Source organism: Homalodisca vitripennis, chromosome 4 (assembly GCF_021130785.1).
Source record: "Homalodisca vitripennis isolate AUS2020 chromosome 4, UT_GWSS_2.1, whole genome shotgun sequence".
Lineage (NCBI taxonomy): Eukaryota > Metazoa > Arthropoda > Insecta > Hemiptera > Cicadellidae > Homalodisca > Homalodisca vitripennis.
In genome coordinates, this window is record NC_060210.1 from 98108495 (window position 1) to 98120672 (window position 12178).

The window sequence follows — 12178 nt, forward strand, 5'->3', positions numbered from 1 at the left end:
AAAGATGGTTGAAGCTATTCAAAATTTAAAAAGACCAAATGAGCTGAATTCGAGAAGAAACCGATACAACCGAAATCACAGGCAATTAAAAATGTATGATGTAGTCTATTGTAGAATTACAAATCAGCGATATAAGCTAGATCTGAAATATGAAGGACCATTCAGAATAATTTCAATTATTAGCTCCAACTCATATGTGGTTCAAAATTTAAAAGAATTGAATGAATTCCGTAGAATACACTTGCAGGATGTGAAACCCACTGGGGAAAGAAGAATGCATATTTAAATATAACAAAAAAACAATATAATTACCGGGAGGGGTAAATAATTTGAATTACAAAATAAAAAAAAAAGAACTGATTAAAAATTATGACGAATTAAATTAGTTGTAAGAATGAAGAAAAACTATATTGGATGTACGCTGTATGTATGTATGTTTGATTTGAGAAAATTTCAGTGACAAGGAAGATTAAATTAAAATATATTGAACAATTGAGGAAATTCTACAGCCCTGTTAAATTGTAAATATTAACTTGAATTGTAATGTTGTAAAAATGTATTTTAAACTTGAAGAAAGGAAACCTCAAGAGGAATAAAAAAGTTTATGATTTAGATAAAAGGGCACAGGTGAAGTAAACAGTTGCGATAACTACATGGTTTGGGAGAGGAGGAGTGTATTAAAACAATTCAGTATTTATTTTCTGAATAATGCACAAATCCGAAACTCATGGTCCGTAATTAATGTTATTAACATGTGTTATTTATGTTTATATGTAAATTAATAACTAACACGAATGTTGGAATATTAATTTAAACTTGTTAGTTTGATAAAAATTTATGCCAAGGAAGAGGGGAACAGAAGAAAAAAGACTGTTATTTCTATGATAAACAACGGTATAGGTAAAATAATAAAATAAGAACTGACACCCCCGTCTGGGGATATGTTTTAATTCTATATGAAGCTGCGACAACCAGTGAATGGGCGAGCCAACACCACGCAGCCGTGCAGGGCAAAGGTTGCAAGGACGACCCAAACTAATTACGGACCGGACCTGCAATAAACATCCCACAACAACAACCACCGACTACCTCGTTCTACCCATTGTGAAGGATTATCTGGATGGACTATCTTTATGGTAGGACTTAGAATTGTAAAAAGGTAGGTGGCAATTGGACTCTTAATATTTGCCATAGTTTAGGTCAAGGTTTCTATTGGGGAATTTATTTGTTAAGTTTTCAAAAAACAATCTGATAATGTATGGACTCTTTTAAAAAGAATTTATAATAATTAACGCTTGGTTTAAAATAAACTTGACAACTAGTATGCTGCCACTTCTTACAACTATTTATCAAAATAAATTAAAACAAATTATTATAAATAAAAAAAAAAAAGGTTTTGTAGATTTGATGATGCATGTTAAGGCTAGGTGGAAATACAATTTCTAAAGGATGTGAGATAAATTTCTTAGATTTAAGTATTAAACTTGGCAGATACCAAGCGCTTTAAGGGGGGGTGTGTATACCAATTACATGGGTATACTTTAAATAAAAATAAAAATTTAATAAATAAAATTTTATTTAGAATTGTAAATGGATAGGGAATAAAAAAGTAAATTTATATTGTAATCCAGCGGCAGGCACAACGCGCTTGGAATCTGGTCTAGACCTGACTTGATGGCAGTGAATGCTAAACAATAGTCTACAGTGGACTCAATCTTTTGTTAGGCGGCGAACCTGCGTTGAGAGTGATTCAAACAGGCCTGCAGGAACAGGAGCGTAGTCGGTGCAGGCCAAGAAAACACGCTCTGCTTGCATTCTGAGTTGAGAAGCGATAGAGTAAAGTCTTTAGTGCGAGTTTAAAAGTAGTGTCGGGCGTAGGATCCGTTGGTATAGATTATTTTAATACCAAACTCCAAGACCTTCACGATCAAAGAGCTAAGTACTTTTGACTGAATTATTAAATTTTTCTAAATTTGAAATTTGAAAATTTAAGAAGTGAATTAATTTGAAATTGGAATTGAAATTTGAAAATTAACGATCAAATTCTGTTGAGTGTGGACTAATATATATCTAAATTGTAAAAGGAGTTATTTATTTAAAGTCAAACGTAAAAATTTAATTGAAATTGTAGGGATTCTAGTTAAAATTAAGAGGCTGCAGGTGCTGCACCATATCTGTAGGAGCTTGTGAAAAATTCCTGTTGAGAACTGTTTAGTTTTGTTTGAGAATTTTATTTTAAAGAAGTTTATTTTATTAGTTTTGAGAAGAAGCCCTTTTATTTTATTTCATACAAATTTTATTCAAGATTATTATTTTATTTTTATATTTTATACACACGTATTTTAGAGGACAGTGAGTCCATGTTAAATCGAAAGTGCCTTGCCTAAGGAAGTAGTAATTTTAAACTATTGTGCAAAACATTTCATTGGTGGAATACAAGGTTAACAATTGAAGTTTGAATTGATTTAATAAACCTGAATATTTCTAAAAAGGTGCAGTTTTAATTTCCACCAGTATCTACTTAAATCTTATGAGTTCGAGACTTATTTAGGGTCATCATAATAAAAAACAAAAATTTTGTATATTAACATTTAGTATAATTACAGATATTTTGGATACTATAAATATAAAATAACGTAATTGAATTATTTCACTTATTATTTTAAACCAAGTTTTGTTAATACAGATAAAGTTTAAATAATTAATAGTGTAGTTTTTAAGTCCTTGCTTTACTATTCAATATCTAAAACACTTTTACGGTGCATTGAAAATGAGTGACGACATAAAATGAAGGTAACTAGGTCAGGAAGAGCTCTAATATACCGTAAGATCTAGTAAATGACACTATCAGACTTTCCGTCATCAAACCGAACACTTCATGTAATTTACTGCTCGAGAAACTTGCACTATTTATGTCGATCGGACATGGTGGGATCTGTAGAATGGGTTTGATAATTTTTAGTTCCAAGCTTTGTTCACTGTGTAGGATATCCCATTCTCTGAAAGCAGCCACTATCAACCCCTAGCACGTGGAGGCCTGATGCATCAATCTCAGAGGTCTAATAAAGTGATTAAATCAATTTTGATTTTAATCTACGTCTTCGATTTAGAATCTAACAAACATCTAAAACACTAATAAAATATCCTAAGAATGAAACTCAAATTCATATGTTATGGAACTTTTTATACGACTGCGTAAACAGCAATGCATCATTTTATTTAAGTCCAAGTAATTGTACGTAAATGTAAACTTTTTTGGTAACAGAATATTCAACTAGTAGTAATCAATATTGATAGGATCAAGATATACATTGTTTAATAAAATTTCCAATCTGATTAACAGGAATACATTCTCACCAATTTACATAAAAATTTTATTAGCCTTGACTCTTAGACACTATAGATGTATAAGTTTGTTATTTTCAAAGGTGTCCCAATAAATACACATAATTATATATAATATATATATATATATATATATACATATATTTGTCTATATATTGTATATTTTACCGTTACCGTTTTAATTTTATGTTTAGAGGAAGTACAGGTGGGATTTCAAGCCAAATTTCAACGTTTTACAGCTGTGATGTATAATGGCGGACCAATCGAGGTTTGAAGGATGACTGCTAAATTGATATCCAGGTTGTTTGTGGTACTTGACAGCAGTACTCTGTTGCCTAATAGGATTTGATTAAGAGATCTCTGGAGTTAATTCCCCTTATAATTCTAAGCTGAACGGATTCCATTTTTATTGCCATCGAATTATACTACTCTGTGGTTTTTATACAAAAACTGGTCAAAAGCTTTCGAAAAATCAATACCACTATCCATGCTGTTCCTTAACCGAAACCATGAAAATTCTTTTTTTAAACAATGGAACAAGAAAAACCAGAGAACTCTTAAAAAGACTTTTGTAGAACTAGCGTTTCACTCTCTATTTGAATAAGCTTGTACATGTGCATGTTCAATAACTAAACTCAACCTACTTACTTAAATGTTTCTTCATCTAAGTCCTCTCAGAAGTCTTTTATACCAATTCCGTCTAAATTAGATCTTGTCAAACACTCATTTCAATGTTTTATATGAAGATTTCACATAGCGAACCATATCACCAATTTATTTTAAATGAAAGGGCATTAAAATTTTTACGGTTAATAATAAAGGCCTTACAAACAATTATTCAGAAACACAAGACAATATGTTAATAAAATTAATGAGAACTAAATGAGTTTTTAAAGTCTAAATAATTTTAATTGATAGTTAATAAACTTATTTGATTAATTATGACAGTAAAATATAGGTTTTAGTAATATGACAGTTTTCATGATATAGGTTGATTAGAATCGACTTCACACATCAGGTTAACCTAATTGCAGGTCACTGATTGACTTAGTATAACCAGACACTTGATTTGATCTTGTTCTTCGGATGCTCTAACCAATCCATTTAGTTAGCCTACATCTCATATTGATTTTTGTTAACAAATTTGCAATCCATAACTCCCCTTATTTGATCATAGCTGTCCTTAACCAATATTTATACATATAATGAGATTCTAATATTGGTACAATTCAGGTTAGCGTGTTTAAATAGTGTTTGAACTTGCTCTTGGTTATGTGCAATGACATCAATTGGGTAATTCCCTACAGTCTGAACTTCATGCTGTTGGTGTACCAATCAGTTATTGCTGAGTTTTTGTTTAACATATTATATTTATCAAATATAGTTTAGTGTGTGGCAAGCTCATTGCATAACTTTTTAATTCATAGTTTTTTTGTTTTTTTACTATAGGTGTTGACGTTTATACACAGGTTAAACTGCACTCCTCAAAACGTAGTACCATATAATGATACCAAATGCATGAGTTTCTTAGTATATTCTTATTATTTCCCAAACATTTCAGAAACAATCTTGTATAGGACATTCTGAAGACTGTGAGACGGAATGAGCAAAGAATTGGATTAAAATTACATATTTATGACTAAAAGTAACATTTATATAATAAATTTAAAAATAAATATATTTTAACAATAATTACAAATAAGTAGAGTAACTCTTGTATTATTGTGTCGCCTAGCATAATGAGGGTTCGTGGGCAGGCTATTCCATGTTCGTAATAAACGGGAAGTTGGATTTCCCATACTATGATGTAAAGCTCTCAATAAATGCTCTCGAATATCTTTCATTTAGACAAACATTCACACTAATTTTATTTAAATGCGTGCATCTCCAAAACGTTCCACGTACACAACTAGAAACATATTTAGCCACTGGTTATTTTAATTGAGTTCGAATGCCTTTTACAATGAATTTAAAACAGTAATTTACTTATACGTTTTCATCAAGCAGATTATGTTCTCTTAAGAATTCCTAGTGAATTCGTGACATTTTAATCATTTATTACGTCTTTATAGGAGTGGATAAATGGGTGGCTTATAACCAACTCTGAATGTTATAACCCACTGTGTGATGTTATTGTTTATAGTGTAAAATGTATTATATAAATTTGCCGACGTTCTATTTATACCCGTACATGTTTCAAAACATTAACCTAAACAAAAACTACATTTTAAGTACGATGATCGTTTCCTTTGTAAGGAAGCGAACATAAGTCACAAGATGTCTCGTAAAATTTTGCAGGAAAGGACAGTAAATACAACCTCACTTTTGTCTGAGAACGCCTTTGCAATAAAAACATATAACTATTATTTTGTACAGTCACGGTTTTCTTGGGGAGCCCTTAAAAACACTACAGTAATAAGAGTTTTTGGAATTTCATTTTGAACTTTACTTAGTTACTTATAACAGAAAACAAATTAGTGAACAAATGTTCTACGTTCTCGGGAGATGGGAAGTTAACTAACCAATAGCCTAACCTTTCATACCAGAAGTGCACATTTTTTTTACAAAAAAGCTAGAGTATCACATAATTTATGCAAATAAAAATAGTGTAAAAATTGTTGTTTCACATATGCCGCGTACAATGTAATGTGCTGATGTGTCTCATCATCTCTGGTGGTATGTAGCATGTCTCGTGTAGTGAGCCTTGTATTATGCAGTCTTATGGTTTTTTATGGTCCTTCTGAGTGACATGGACTGCAATGTAAGCCTAATTATTTAGTCACATAGCTTGAATGCCAGTAGCTGCAGATAAATATTAAGTGCATAAATACTCATTGTGAAGGTTGCATTATTTCTTGTTTTTGCAAATTAGGCTTGTACCTCTTAACGTAGTGGTAACTAAGATGATGTATTCAGTTAACTGCAATGCATACACAATTTTCTCGTAATATTGGCGTCCGGTAGCCACAGTGTGTTAAACCCTGGTATTATATAAAACACATAGAAATTAAATTCAATCACACTGAACGTTTTTGGAAATATCGGGAATTTTTTCGGTCTGAATGTTATAATTGGAACATGTGATTTTTGTAAATGTACAGAATGATTGGCCAGGCTATTCAATATAATGAATTGTTTGAGCTTTACAGGCAACATACACACGCTACAGAATGTTATATAAATAAAATATAAGTAAAATAAGAATTTAATAGACAACGTTAGGAATATGAAGCAATCCGTGTGAGGCAACGGCAAATAGTTGACTTTGAATTGTCGAGAAATGCGGGCTGCTTGCAGCAAGTTTTAAACAAACACGCAAGGTGTTGCTTGAATGACTTATCTTCTGATAATTGGCCCACCTGCTTGACTGTGCAAGTGCCGATGATTTAAGAATAATATAAACGCATGAATCCACAGTATAAAACTTTGTTGCAATCTGACTACATAAATTTTAAGTTCATAAAGATTTTTTTCACTAAGGATAAAAAGCTGGAAACATCTTATTGCAATTAGTCCTAATAGTAACTTTGCACTTGTTTTCGGAATGGGATGATGTAGGATTGGGGGAAGGTGCTGCCATCTCTAGATATCCCATGATAAGAGAAAACTTGCACTATGTCTCCGTAGTGTCAGCTCGGATGTAACGGAGACTTCTCCTGCCAAAGCGAAAGGATCATAACTCCTTCATGAACACCCTAATATCCTCCTCTAACACTGAAGGAGCTCCACCAACCCCACACTTATCTACCCTAGACCTCTCTATCTCCCCTTGCGTTGCAATATCTCGATATTTGAAGTTAGTGATCACACTCCTGGATATTTAAAAGGTTTCCCAGATTAAAGTGACTTATCGGTTTATGCGGTACCCAGTTTAAGTACAAGTGACAGGTATAAACCAGTCCAAAGTGAACCTTTCTTCTATGATAGCACACAATATTACATATATTATCATACATGCAATGTTATATATAACAACAAGTCTAAGTTTTTATAGGTATTTATTGTTATTTGTTTTCCTTACAAAGAGCAATATCGACTCATCCGAACACAGTATTACTCTGTATTACCACCCTTATATTTTAAGTTACAGTTTGAGGAGTCTTTTTATGTTTTCCCTACCCCTTTAAAACCATGTACACCCCGCCAGTCCCGTTAGTTCCATGGCAGTGGGTGATGTTCAAATTCTGTGTGCCGGCTCATAAGGGTGCGCATTACCTTAGGCCAGAAATTACAGTACGATATTACGATGGCTAGTAGGTCTTCCACTTTAGCCGTTTTTACCCGTGCTAAATTTATTTTTTTTATCTTTTATTCAAATTTCATCATTAGTCTGTCCCTATACTGGCAATAGTCACAGACGTATTTATTACAATTGTTATTCAAAATACATAAAAATACTGTCGTAGGACATTAACATAACAAAATAAAATTTGAGGGAATAATTTATTCCCACACGTCGCTTTTAAGTTTAATTTCATTCCACGTTTTAGAGGTATAACACTAAAACTATGAATGAATCAAAACAATAAAATATATTTGTGTGTTACAGTGATTTTTCAATTAGTTATATTTGTAAAATATGTTATTTCTTACCAATACCATACTTTTTTATATTTAATATATGTTTATATACAATATAATAAAATATATTCAATCAAGAATACTTCTTGTAACTAAAATATTAACATTAAAAATAGTATAAATCCTATGAGCTTCAGAATTAACAACGCGTAATAAAACATAAAAACCAAGGTAAATTCTGTTTACATTTTAGGAATAAAGTTAGTGTTTATGGAGTTAGCAGAAGGCTTTAATCCCGCACCCGAGTAGTAGAAAGCCTTTCCCATATAAGAATTAAATTACGCAAGCTTCTTTCCTTGTATTCATACCCATGTTACTGCAACTTCAAACACAGACGTTTTCATAAAAGGAGGAAATTTAATTTATTTAGAGCAGAATTGTTTATCCCGCACCCTAATAGTATAAAGCATTTCCTATATCGGAATTTAATTACGTAAGCTTCTTTCCTATGTAACTTTAACTTTAAACACAGACGTTTTCAAAACAGTACTGAATTTCATGTTTATAGACCGAGCATAATTTTTATGTCACACTATATCAGTAGAAAACGTTTCCTGTTTCCGGATTGGATTACATAACCTACTTTCCTGGCTTTTAAATGTTACTCAAAATGTATACCGTACAGTACTTTTTCGAGTGTTTTGTTACCTAATACTAGTATTAATTTGCCGAAATTTTTACGATTTAAATTGATAAAAGTTTACGCTTTATTACATGTAAAATTAATATTCAATAATTAAGGTCTCGATATGTGATATAACTATTTATTTTTTCTGATTACGTATAAACAACTGTTGGCGAAGTATATTAATGAATATAGATTATGTATAAATAACAATATTTGGCTAAATCAATTAACAGTTTAATACAAGATAATAAACCCAACTTCTAAGTTGCTAATTTAGTAACAGAATTACAATATTTGGTTAAAAATATAAACTAAGACCAAAACCAATAAAAAATAAAAATGATTTTTGCATCAAACCAAAACCGAATTAAACCGTAGAATACCCACGTGGATACCCACAGAACAGCTTCTGAAACAAATATCCTAATGACTGCTGGGGAGCAGAACCGAGAGCATCAGTGTATTACAGCATAAACTTTAGTGCTGGAGGACAATGTTACAGTGCTTAACTGTAGTTAATAGAATAAAGTCAATAACAAGTAGATGAGCAATGAAGAAGATATACGTGGTCGGCGGAGTTTGAGGATGGACTGTTAGTCTAGATTAGTGAAGCCCCTAGTTGTACTGTCGAGCAGGACCCTTTCGGGAAGACCAGGCCTGATTTGCTCCAACTCCGAGGAATAAGCCGAGTCAAAAAGGTACCGAGCTTTTGCCATGGAGGCGCATTATTAGTGTTCCGAACAAACCAGAGGGTTCCAGGTAGGAAACGAACAGCCCTGTGTTGGAATGATTCCAGCTATTTCCACGGGGTCGCGGCCCCGACGTAGATATGGATGAACGTATGATAAAAGTCTAAAGGAGCAGTTTTGCGGAGACGGAAAGCGGTGAAGAGCGGCAAAATACTGAAGGAAGATACATGAAAGCCGCCCAACTAGTGTGGATCCTGTGGGTTGCACGAACTCGTGTCAAAAGCCACCTGGTCATCAGTATCCCGAGGTACCTTGTCAACGTAGTCCATAGTATACTATTATATTGAACAGGTAGAACTTCAAGGCGAAAGCCGTACTGATCACTGCGTATATGACAATGGAACTTGGCCAATATAAACCGCTAAAAATCCTTGAAGAGGGTTGAGTATAGGGAAATTAGCCTGTAGTTCTCAGGTAGGACCAGTTAATTGCCAGCGTTAGGGATATGTATGAGCTTAGCCTGCTTCCAAGGTGTTTCCAAAGAATCCAATAAGCGAGATAAGAGTTTAGTATCGCAGTGACCCAATGCAACGCGTATTTTGGGAGCTGTTTACAGGGTTGCAAAATTAAGATTATCGGGGCCAGCGGCTTTCCGAGGACACTGCCTGGAGATTGAATAAGCCAAAAAAATTTAAAAAAATATGTAATAACGAGTTTAAATACATACTACATTATATAAATGTATTACTTGTTGAATGAAATAATCTAAATAGTCCTTAAGGATACATGCTCAATTTACATCTAGCAGTGTTAGAGTACTGTTCTATACAGTTTTATTCACTTTCTGGCTTAATAACTAAATATAAGATTGGTTAATTTACCCTTACATTCGTATGTTGCATAGTGTTTATGGTCCCAAAAATAAAATTTGAATTTTAAAAGTTATAGGTAATTAGTTTTGTATGTTTTTTAAAAAAAATTTTCAGAGCATTGAAATGTAACATAGGTATATGAAATTTTATTTTGAAATGTACATGTATTTACGGGATTGATTGGTAAATTTAAAATTTGAAGTAAAACACGCTTAACTAAAAGAAATAAACATTTACTACATCACCTGATATTAATAAATTACTTTTATTGATTAATTCTTAAATTGGTTAATTTAAATAATTATGTTTAATCAAATCCAATCAACAAACTTAATACTGCTCTAGTTGTTGAAACATTTTTAATCTGTCCTATTCAGAATGCCGTGTCAGCTGTACGTTGTTTTAATTAGGGCCATGTTTAACTAATCAGATGGTTGCCGACCAAACATGCAGTTTTCAGCCGGGAGACTTTGATTGATTATTTAGTAACAATAGAACTCTTCGTAAAGTACAGTATACATTTTTATAGAAATTCCGTTGATCTCCCCTCCATACTTTATGTGTTCAGTCTTTTTCTTTCTTATGTGGCCGTAGCTCTGTTAACTAAGTTGGCGAATACCATATAACAATTTGAACAAAGGAATATGAACTATAAATGGCACGTAGCTAATAGAGTGTGAAGGCGTGTTAAGCGTAATAAAAAATATGTCTAGATCCAATTAAAGAACGTATTTGGGTTTAGACGTAAAAAATATTTTTAATTTCTTATATTCATATTTTAGTTGATTTTATATTATTTGTTACCATAGTTACGTTTACAATTTGAAACACAACCATTAAATAAATATCGTTGGTATCAGGATCTAATTGTATTCATTTCTTAGGTTCTGGATTGAATTATGAATAAAAACAAGCAGATCACACTACTATTGTCTGGTGCTGGGATTTTTTAATGTTTTATTAGAGTTGGATTTTATGATTTGGTTTCCGCTTGTAGCATTACAACTGTTGACTTTAAATCTATACTTAATGACGTTATATTTTATTGTTAACATTCTGAGTGTTACAGACGCCTTAAAGCGTCCTGGTTGTTTAGACAGCTGAAGTTAATTCAGCACTGAAAAAGTTAACTACAGGTAATACAGCAGGATAATCCTGTAGTTTAACATCTCAGCAATTATAATAGTAAAAAAACACTGTGAAAAATCTTTTGGCACAAATAATGTATAATTATACAAATGAGAAACTACAAAAGAAAATCAATTAATTAATTATCAGATACTATTTTAGTAATCGCAGCTTTAATTTAAATGATAGTGATTTCTTTCCTATAATGTAGCTTTAATTAATCCACTATTAATTTACCTGAATAAAAGGTCGGTTATAGCAGTTTGAAGCTCATTCACCATTGTATAGTTATTACCGATACCAACGTTCTTTGTATTAATAATTCTTGTTTTGAAAATCAACAACTAAAAAAAACTAATATTGTTAAACATTATTTTCATTATATTGACTTAGATGCACCCAGTGTATTTCTTATACTACCATATCCAATAATTGTGATTAATGTGTAATTTATTCTTTACTTATTTTAACTATAACATTATATATTGTACAATGTTTTCCATTTTACGTTTTTGTAGCAATTAAAAATCATCTACTATTTAATAAAATGTGCGTTATAGCCATATCTTTTGTAAGTGACATTATAAACTCTCCTGAAAATAAGTTAATACCTCTGTATATACTTCGATCTCCCGATCCATTGAAAAATAATTTAACTTAAAGTTTAAAGAATGTCATTTAAAGGGCATGAAGACGGAGAGTAAATAGTATTTTTAATTAAATTAAACACACAAACTTTTATTCAGAATTCCTTGAAATTTTAATGGATAGCCTCAATATTTTGCGTAACAGTTGAAGTATTTTAAGCCAGAGTGGAGGGATACTAATTCTGCATAAAGCTTAATGAGAGCAGTTATGATATAATATAATTCAGTCCTATGATAGTTTTGAATAAGAACTAAAAACGTTTAAAGTACAAAATATTTTATTGTTCA